Source organism: Ochotona curzoniae, unplaced genomic scaffold (genome assembly GCF_017591425.1).
Source record: "Ochotona curzoniae isolate NIBS_2020 unplaced genomic scaffold, NIBS_Ocur_1.0 contig_3819, whole genome shotgun sequence".
NCBI lineage: Eukaryota > Metazoa > Chordata > Mammalia > Lagomorpha > Ochotonidae > Ochotona > Ochotona curzoniae.
In genome coordinates this window covers 14,391,335-14,402,021 of record NW_024466004.1, presented here as the reverse complement: position 1 = coordinate 14,402,021, position 10,687 = coordinate 14,391,335, and the positions used below count along the sequence as shown (strand labels likewise).

At 39.3% G+C, this 10,687-nt stretch overlaps 1 pseudogene; it reads left to right on the top strand.

Moving 5' to 3' along the window:
- The first annotated feature begins 10,001 nt into the window (after nt 1-10,001).
- Nucleotides 10,002-10,330, top strand: LOC121158306 (annotated as a pseudogene).
- Nucleotides 10,331-10,687: the final 357 nt, after the last annotated feature.

Sequence of the window (10,687 nt, the reverse complement as noted above, 5' to 3'; positions counted from 1 at the left end):
GGCTCAATTGGCAAAACCTCCCTTAACAAATGCCAGCATCCTATATGGGTGTCAGTTGCTGCCCCAGCTGCTCCACTTCCCATCCAGCTCCCTGCTTATGACCTGGGAAAACAATAATGGATTAAAGTGAAAAAAATTTACAATGCCATGATGTTAATAACATGCTACTGAATGACCAATATGTTGCTGAAGAAATGAATAGGAAAACAACAACAACAAAAAATTTGGAGAAAATGATGGTACTAAATGACTTATAAGTCAGTGAGCAATTTAATAAAATAAACTGTTTTGAAGTAATGAAAATAAAGACAAAATATCAAAACCCATGAGTGACAATAAAAACAGTATTGAAGTGACTATTGCTCTTTTATTTTGCAAAGAGGTTCTTGTAGCAGAGAGAATATATCACATTTATCCCTTTGGGATGGTCTCTAGTTGGGACCATTTGGTAGCAAAGGGTAGAATTTCATCCTTTTTAATTGCTCAGTTGTATTCCATGGAGTAGATCCACCAGAGTTTCTTTTTCCACTCCTATTTTGATACTTATCTGTATTGTTTCCATGTCTTTGCTATTGTAGTTTCTGCTGCTATAAATGTAAGAGTACACAACCCTTTCTCATATACAGATCTCATTTTCTTTGGATATTTTCAGCAGTGGGATAGCTGAGTCATACAAGAGGTTTATTTTCAGCTTTATTAGCATTCTCCATACTAACTTCCCTAGTGGTCTTACTAGCCTATACTTCCACCAACAGTGAAGGAGGGTACCTTTCTCCATACATCCATGCCAGCAGGTGTTGTTAGAAGAATTCTGAATGTAGAGCGGTCTCACTGGAGTTAGGCAGAACCTCAATGTGGTTTTGATTTGCATGTCCCTGACTGCTGGGGAGTCTGAGCATCTTTTCATGTGTCTATTAGCCATTTGAATTTGTTCTTTTGAAAAATGTCTGCTCCTTTCCTTTGTCCATTTCTCCACAGTGTGGTTTGCTCTGTGGTCACTGTGTTTCTGAAGCTCTTTGTTTCAGTCCCCTTTGCAGTTGTGTGGTGTGATAAGATTTTCTCCCATTCTATTGGTTGCTTCTTCACTTTGTTGATTATTTCCTTTGCTTCACAGAAGCTTTTAAGTGTGATGTAGTCCCATTCGTTTATTTTAGTGTTGACTACCTGTGCTTTTGGTGTTTTTTACAGGAAAACTTTTCCCCATTCCTATATCTTGTGGAGTATTTCCTGTTTTCCTCTAATATGCTGATGGTTTCTAGGTGCAGACTTAGGTCCTTGATACATTTAGAGCTAATGTTTGTATAAGGTGACAGGTGGGGGTCTGGCTTCTTACCTGTGTAGGCTGCTATCCATTTGTCTCAACAATATTTGTTGAAGAGACCAGGCTTTCTCCCTGGAGTGTTTTCAGTTTTCTTTTCAAAGAGTAGTTGGCTATTCCTGCGTGGGCTCTTCTGGGGTTTCTATTCTGCTCCATTCATCTGTGTTTCTGTAGCAATTTTAGATTGTTTTGATGAACACTGCTCTGTAATATGTCTTGAGGTGTGGAATTGTGATTCCTCCAGCTTCTTTTTCATACTTCTGGCTATCTGATGTCTCTTTTGTTTCCAGATGGATTTTTACATCATCTTTTCCGACTCTGAGAAGACTGTTCTTAGTATTTTCATTGGGATCACATTGAATCTGTATATGACTTTCAGTAATATGGACGTTTTGATCATGCTGATCCTTTCGATTCAGGAACATGGTAAGTTTCTCACCTTTTAATGTCTTTTATTTCTTTTAAAGTATTTTATAGATTTCATCATCGAGGTCTTCTGCATATTTGGTTAGGTTGATTCCTAGGTATTTAAGATTCCTCTCTGCTATTTTGAAGGGGACTGTTCTTACAATTTCTTTATAAGCCTTGAAGCGATTTGTTTATAATAGTGCTATCAATTTGTGTTCATTAATTTTGTATCGTGTTACCCTGCCAAAATCTCTTAAGAGTTTCTGTAGTCTCTTGACTGAGACTTCTGGTTCTCCTTTATAGAGAATCATGTCATCTGCAAACAGGGATAATTTCAATTCCTCAGTTCTGATTTGAATTCTCTCTTGTAATGACCTGTTCATTTTTTTTTATTGGAAAGTCAGATATACACAGAGGAGGACAGACAGAGAAGAATATATTCTGTCTGATAATTGACTCCCTTGGTGGCCAAAATGAGCCAATCCTAAGCCAGGAGTGCCTTCCAGGTCTCCCATGTGGGTGCAGGTTCCCATGCCTTTGGGCTGTTCTCAGCTGCTTCCCCAGGCCACAAGCTGGGAGCTGCATGAGAATTTGGGCCACTGGGATTAGAATCACAGCCCATATGGGATCCTGGAGCATGTGAGGCAAGGACATTAGCCACTAGGCTACCACATTGGTCCCCTAATTTGAATTCTTTTGTTTTTCTTGCCCAATAACTCTGGCAAGGACTTCCAATACTATATTGGATAACAGTGGTGGAAGTGGACATCCCTGTCTAGTTCCAGATCTTAGTAGAAAAGCTGGTGTTGGGATTTGAGTTGTTGCTTTGATTGTGTTATAGAATGTTCCTTCCATGCCTATCTTGTTTAGGTTTTTAGCATGAAGTGATGTTGGATTTTATCAAATGCCTTCCCTGCAACTATTGAGATGGTCATATAGTTTTTTTTTTCAATTTATTGATGTAGTATATCACATTTTTCTAATTGCATATGTTAATCTATCCCTGCATGCCAGGAATGAATCCCACCTGGTGTAGGTAAATGATCTTCCTGATATATTGTTGGATCCTATTGGCCATTGTTTTGTTGAGGATCTTTGCATCAATATTCATCATGGATATTGGCCTGTAGTTCTCTTTTTCTGTTGTGTTTCTATCTGGCTTTGATAGTAGGGTGATATTGGCTTCATAGAAAGAGTTTGAAAGGATTGTTTCCCTTTCTATTGTTTTAGATAGCTTGTGGAGAATTGGAGTAAATTCTTCTCAAAATGGTAGAATTCAGCAATGAAGCCATTTTGATTAAGGCTTTGCTTGGTTGGGAGCAATTTAATTACCAATCTGATCTCAGTCCTTGTTATGGGTATAATTAGATTATTAATTGCCTCATGATTCAATTTTGGCAGATTGTATGCGTTCAAAAATCTACCCATCTCTTCTAAGTTTTCTGATTTGTTGGCATATAGTTGCTTGTAATAGTTCCTAATAATTCTATCTGTGTCCAAGGTTATGTGTTGTTCCATGTCCCTTTCCATCTCTGATGCTATTGATTTCTATTTTCTCCCTCAGTGGCATTATTTAGCATTGAAAAACTTGTATGTTTTATTGTTGAACATTATGGATTGTACATTAAGTCTATGATTACAGAGTGGATTGAAATTGTGGTTTTTTTTTGGTAAAAATTAAAGAAAGCAAGATAGGAAGGAAGAAAAGGATTGATGAAGAGAGGGAGGTATGGTTATACAACTAGAATTTACCTATGAAATACTTTAGACCTTTTTTTATATTAATACACTCTCTACAGTAATTTCTGCACAATAGGCCTTGATTTTTAAAAATCACTCAATCATGAGTAATCAATATTAATATTCTGCAAGAGATGAGCATTGGCAAAGACTTTTCAGCAATGTCATCAAAAGCAAAGGAATTGAAAATCAAAATAAGCAAATGGGACTACATCAAAGAAAGAAGCTTTTGTACAGCACAGCAAATGATCAACAAGAAGCAACTAACAGGATAGGGAAGAAAGCTTTGCACACTAGACAACAGAAAGGGGAGTAATATTCATAAACAGCTTCAGAAGCTCAATGACAGAAAAAAAAAACTCTATTATGAAATGGGAGAAGGCAATCAACAGCCATTTCTCAAAAGAACAAATTCAAGTGGCTAATAGACATATGAAACAATGCTTAGGTTCCCTAGCTATCAGGGAAATACAAATAAACACTACATAGCGTCAGTACTTTTAACAATGCTGGTAATAATGCTGATAGCTCAAAGCCATTGAATTCAGAGAGGAACCACGGAGAAGGAAGATAGAAATAGTTTTCAAATAAACCAGAATTCCACAAGTTGGAAAAGTTCCAACTCCCCCATATTTCTCAACCTCTGTGTTGAGATCTGTGCTGAATATTATTCATAAACTCAATAGCTACTTTCTATAGGAAAATAAATTTTTATAAGGATATCACTGATACTACTTGGATCCCAGCCCCATCCTTTATATCTCATCTTAACTTAATTACCTCTTTTTTATAGATGTATTTTGTTTATTCAAAGGCAGTGTTACAAAGAAGGGGAGAGAGAGAAAGAGTGATCATCCTCTCACTTATTCAATCCCCAGATGGTTGCAAAAGCCAAGGCTAGACCAAAGCCAAGACCCAGGATATTCCTCCAGTTCTTCCATGTGGGTAAGGGACTCTCCTGAGTGAATTTGCAGGGACCTGGATCAGAAGTGGAGCTGCTCAGATACAAATCAATACCCATATGAGACACTGGTGTCACAGGCAGCAGTTTTACCTGGTATGCCACAATGCTTGACACATTAAAGGTTCAAAATAACCTTCTCTAACACCACCCAACAGAAGCAGAATAGATCTTGGGCAGAAGGGAGTGAGGGCGGCTTGCAAAAAGGTTGACACAACTCTATTTCTATATCTTGTTGATTCTCAATTGTTTGGATCGTGCTTTGTACACATGTCCGTGGTGGCACTTATCAAAACATGCTTGGCACAACTGCCTAGATGTCCATCACCTGACAAGACTCTCAGCTTCTCAGAACAGCTGCACAGCTCTGACATTAATGACATTTTGTTGTAAAACTGTCCTGCATATTAGAGGATATGTAGCAGCTTGTTTAACCTCTACATGTTATACACCTGTAGCACAACCTCCCTCAAGGTGTAACAACTAAAACCATCTCCATGCAATGTCAAAGTCCCCAGGACCACGGCAAACACTCTTCCCAAGAGGTTTATTCATGTCTCCAAACATGAAGATGATATTTTAATCATCTTTAAACCCAAAGCACATAGATCAGTGAATAACACACAATTGATGCTCAACAAATATTTCATCAACTAAGGCAGCAATTAATCCAAGCATAGGTACCTGAATCTTAGAAGCAGTGTATTGCCTAAATTTAGTATGCTGTATCTGAAGAAGTACTCGCCCCTACCTATTCCCTACACACACTCCAGAATGAGTTAGTTCTAGTGCTTATAAAATGAGTTCTTGTGCATGGAAATGAACAGGAAATCTGATACCAAACATACAATGTACTTGCTGGTAGCTTCCAAAAATATGAGAAGCCTTCAAAAATTCATGTAAAATGTCTAGTCCTAGCAAAAGCTAGTCCTGACTTTCAAATACTTTGTTACCCAAATAAGCCTATATTTCTATACCATTTTCGCAAGAGACTTTTAATTAGCATGAAAATCTTTAGTAAACAAAATCTTAATTCATTGGTACTGTTAGCACTCCCCATTTTGGGAACTCATCCAGGTCCCAAATTTTAAATTCCAGGAGGTGAATAATGATTGTCCTGAGAATCTGTTTGCTCTCAAGAGAAAAAAATGAATGATGATCGCATGCAAGGACTGCATGAGGCTGGTGTGAAGTGAATTGTGGAAGTTATCTGTAACCATTCTCCAAGCTGTGATAACCCTGATGCCCTTAATGAAGAAGAAATACCAAGGCACAGCTGGGGATTAAAGTCAAAGCCTCCCAGGCCTCTGCATGTTTTATTCCAGCAACTGTCCCAGACAGGGACCATACAGAACCCAGGCTAAATCCAAGCCCTTGGGGTCTGGCCCTGGCAGTGGGACTGGATTAGAAGAGAATGCAAATCTGACTCCTCCAGGAAGAAAGCAAAATGAATCAGGGTAGCTGATTCCTCTCTTCTGCCTTGGTGGGAGCAACCACTGCAGTCTGAGGAACACAGATGAGCAGCACTTGTAAAGTTGGTCCTGCACTTGCCAAGATTCAGTTTAAATGGAAAAGTCAAGTTATTGCTGAGCCGCATCGGTAGTCACTGGGTAATTTATTTTTAGGGAAAGTGGAAGTGGGGAAGAAGCAGGGTGAAGTTGTACAGGGAGCAAACAGTGGGGCTGCTGGAGGGAAGCAACTGCAGAAAAGGGTGTGCATCTGCTGAGCAGTTCCCTGTTCTTTCCTTTGCACTTTGCCTCCTGCTAAGTGTCTCTTTTAATGAGGTCCCCCAGTATTACAGTGTTTTCCTGCAGGGCAGAGAGGAGGGAAATGTGACAACAGCTTCATTAGAGGCTGAAGAACAAGATGAAGCCCTTAGGCTCCTTTGCCTACAGTCTGCTGTGCCTGGCAGTGGCAGTGAAACCCTCCTCCTGCAGAAAAGGGCATACTGAAGGGGCTTGTTCACTGTTTCCAACTAACTCAGAGAAACCAAAGGTTGTACGTCTGGGAACTTTCCTCCAATCTTGCTTCTGCCACCAGCTCTATATGATCTTTGGCAAATCATCGAATGTCTCTGGACCTCAATTTCCTCTTGGTTGAATTAAGGATATGACTGATGTTCGATCGCCACTCGTCACTCTGGTTTATTTAAGCTGGAATGGAATTAGATAATAAATACTTCCCTCTTCAGACTGTCAAGGAAGGGTGGAGTTACACACAAACAACCCCAATGAATTAGCATTCACCTGACTGTGAGACTTTCAAAATGGGCTAAGATGGAGTATGCTGCATCTCTTAACCCTCAGAGCTTAGCCTAGCAGTCAGAATAATCACAGCTTTTCTTTCTGAATGTTGTAACAGGTACATACCCTATTCTTGGCACTGTATGGACAGCAGCTCATCTAAGCTTGAAAGAAAGGGTAGAGGAACAGTGTTAATATTACCTGTGCCTCCGAAAACAGTTTCAGACATAGCTGTAAGAAACTTTGTCTAGATCCTCTGACCTTGAATCTGGTAGGATTTGTCATTATAGAGCACTGCCGTGACCAGTAGAATATGGCAGAAGTTGGGTTACGTCCTTGCAGATGAGTTATAACAAGAGAAGAGTTTCCAGCTCATTTTCTAGAACACTGACATGAGGAGCTTGAGCAGCTACAGAAGAAGTGTGATCACCCTGAGGCTGCAAAGGTGGGACATGGCCAAGACTCATGGAGAGAATATGTGTACATAGTCTGCTGGGCAGTCAGCCCTTCTCAACCCAGCAAATCACAGCTCTTGGAGGATTCTTAGTCTCCAATTATCAAGTTAGTCCTAATATTTAAGTCTTCCCATCGGAAATCCTACATACTATGAAACTAAGACAGGTCATCTCAACTTGCCTTGTCTGAATTCCTGAACCTTAGAATTATTAGCAGCATAACAGAGTTGTCTCAAGCTCCAAGTACTGTGATAAGTTGGTGCTGGCAACAGTAGCTGTGACATAAAGTACAAAGCAGTTTAAAAACATGCTCAAAAACATTAGACTTACAGATGGTGAAACCAGTTTTCCAGCTCCAACACTCCTAAACCTTGGAGATTCATTTGGGTGTCCTTCCTCGGAAGCTTCATGTGTGGCTAGGATTCCATATTGGTTCTAGTTTGTGACCCTGCTGCTCCATTTTCCATCCAACTCTCTGCTTGTGACCTTGGAAAGCAGCAGAAGGCAGCCCAAAGCCTTGGGAGCTTGCACCTATGTGGGTGACCTGGAAGAGGTTCCTGGTTCCTGGCTTAAGATCTATTTAACTCCTACCTACCATTGCGACCACTTTAAGAGTAAAATAGTGGATAAAAGATACTTCTCTCTGTGTCTTCTTTTCTCTGTAAATCTGCCTTTCCCTTCCCAGTTTAAATAAATAAATCGTTTTTTTTTTTTTTTAAAGAGAAATACTTAGCAGTTTCCTTGGGACTCCATTTTTTATTTGGGAGTAGAAATGGATACTGCACTGTATCTTCATTTCTCAGTATATTAGTTTCCATTATATAGTCTTTCTAGATGAATATATGTGTATAAATATTTACCTATATATCCATTGATTTTATATTTCACATTAAAAAATCTTTAATAATACATGCTGACAGCATGTGGAGAGAAAGGTACCCTACTTCACTGGTGGTGGGAGTGTAGGCTAACACAGCCACTAAAGAAATTAGTATGGAGAGTGCTCAAACAACCATAAATTGATCTACATATGACCCAGCTATCGTATGTTTTGGAATACATCCGAAGGAAATGAAATATGCCTATGAGAAAGTGATTTGTAATTCTTCATTTATAAAAGCACCATCTACAAGAGCAAAGACATGGAAACAATCCAAATGCCCACTGAAAGAGGAATGGATAAAGAAATTGTGGCAATAATCTATAGAATACTATTCAGCTACTACAAATAAGGAGATTTTTAACTGTATGTTAAAAAATAAGAAAATTCACATCATAATTAGTGCTGAGTCCCTTGACGCTCAGAGACTATAGCATGTATTCTGAGAGCGTATGTTTTCTCTGCAATCTAAAAACCAGAAGGCATGCCACAACATATGATTGTTATAATATATCCTCAAAGTCCACATGCCCCTGAAAATTTGTCAAAGTGTAAACATTTTTCCTAGTAAAGCCAAAAAGATTATAAGAAGTTGGATACCCTTATTGAACTACTTGCCTTCTTAGTCACAAGATATTGAAGCAGTAACTACTTAAGTCTCATTCTGTAATATCTGTTTCTAAGTTGTTCACTTTCATCACTGCATCTGCATAGAACGCCCTCTATAATTAGAATTCCCTGCTGGACCAAATGCTGTTCTTTCCATAAGGCCTGACTCAGATTCAGTCACCTCCTTCAAGCACTACCAAAGGCCTTTGTCTTCTGCAACATTTGCTCTGTGTATTATCTGCATTTGCCATTTCCATATGCATCAAATTCCATCGCCTCCACAGACATACCCCTTTCCATTATAAACAATAGGAAGCATAAAGAACAGAGACATTTGAGAAATTATAAAAATATCACCAGTGATGATGAAGCTGAATGTGGCCAGCAGAGACTATTTGAGAAAAGTCATTTTCTGGATATATGAAGATCAGGTGGAGAAATACAATACAGAACCTTGATTCTGACTTTGCTCCAAATAGGTAATAGATAATAAGTAATACACTCTCTGTGTATAGAATTCAGCTCTCTTGTTACTTTAAAATGTATTTAATTGTCAAAAACGTGTAGTCATAGCTGGGTTGGTTTGAAGTCAGGAGCTAAGAGCTCCATCCAGATTTTCCATGTGAACACAGGGGTCCAGGTGCCTGGGCAATTATCTGCTGTTTTTCCAGAAACATTAGTAGGTAGCTGAATTTAAATTGAAACTAGCACTCAAACACTAGCAATCTGGGATATTGGCACTGCTTGTGGTGGAGCGTGATTTCTTGTTTTCATGAAACCTAAAATTATAATGTGATGACTTAAGTAACAAACAAGGACTTACTGGCATATGCCACAGTCACCATATCACAGCTTTACTCCCTAGGCTCTGATGCAGGCCCCATGGCTCTCATTTCTATGAAGCTCTTGGGCCAAGAGTTTTGGACTCTGAATCCTTTTCTATAGGTTCACTAGTAATTGAATTAACGCATGCTAAAAATGACAAATGATGGTTATATTCAGACAACAGAAGTTGATTTCCTATTTTCAGTTAGGCTACTCCACACAATCAGGGGCCAGACAGAGAAAAATTGTTCCAGATTCTTCAAGGCTTGCAAAATATCCCTGGAACACATAGCAGAAAAGAGAGAGAAGGATTGCCCAATAAAATATTTTACACCCACCTAAATTTGATGTTCAGATAAAAAGTGGATAATTTCTAGTATAAGTGGGTGGCAAAAAATCTGAAATTCAAATTAGTTGGGCAGCCCATATTATTATTGAATCAGTCAAATCTATTGCAAAGTTTTATGTGTTAGGCTTTGAAGGGATGCTTATCATGACCATTAAACTTATATTAAGTAGAAGTTAAACACATGACACCCTGTCCTCCACCCAAAGCAAGAAGATGGTGGCCACCAAGAAGACAAAAAAGTCACTGGAGTCCATCAACTAAAGACTCCAGCTTGTGATGAAGAACAGAAAATACATGCTTGGCTGTAAGCTGTCTCCGAAGATGTTCACACAGGGAAAGCAAAGCTAGTTATCCTCGCCATCAAATGCCCAGCCTTAGGAAATCCGAAATAGAGGATAATGGCATGTTGGCAAAAACTGGTCTATCACTATAGGGAAAATAATTGGGCATAGAATGTGGAAAATTCTATAGAGTGTGCACTATCTTTGATCCAGGTGATTGCTATTATTAGAAGCATGTCAGAACAGACTGGTGCAAAGTAGATCATGAACATCTTTCTTTAATAAAAGTTGGTCAGATGCGCCTGGCATAATGACTGAAGTCCGCACCATGAACACAATCCCATAAGGCTGCCAGTTCTAATCCCAGTAACCCTGCTTCCCATCCAGCTCCCTGCTTGTGGCCCTGGAAAGCAGTTGAGGATGGCCCAAAGTCTTGGGACTCTGCACCTGTGTGTGAGACCCAGAAGAAGCTCCTGGCTTCTGGCTTTAGATTGGATCAGGTCCAGCTGCTGTGACGGCTTGGGGAGTGAACCATCGGACGGAAGATCTACCTTTCTGTCTCTCCTCCTCTCTGTATATCTGCCTGTCCAATAGAAATAAATAACTCTTTCATTTAAG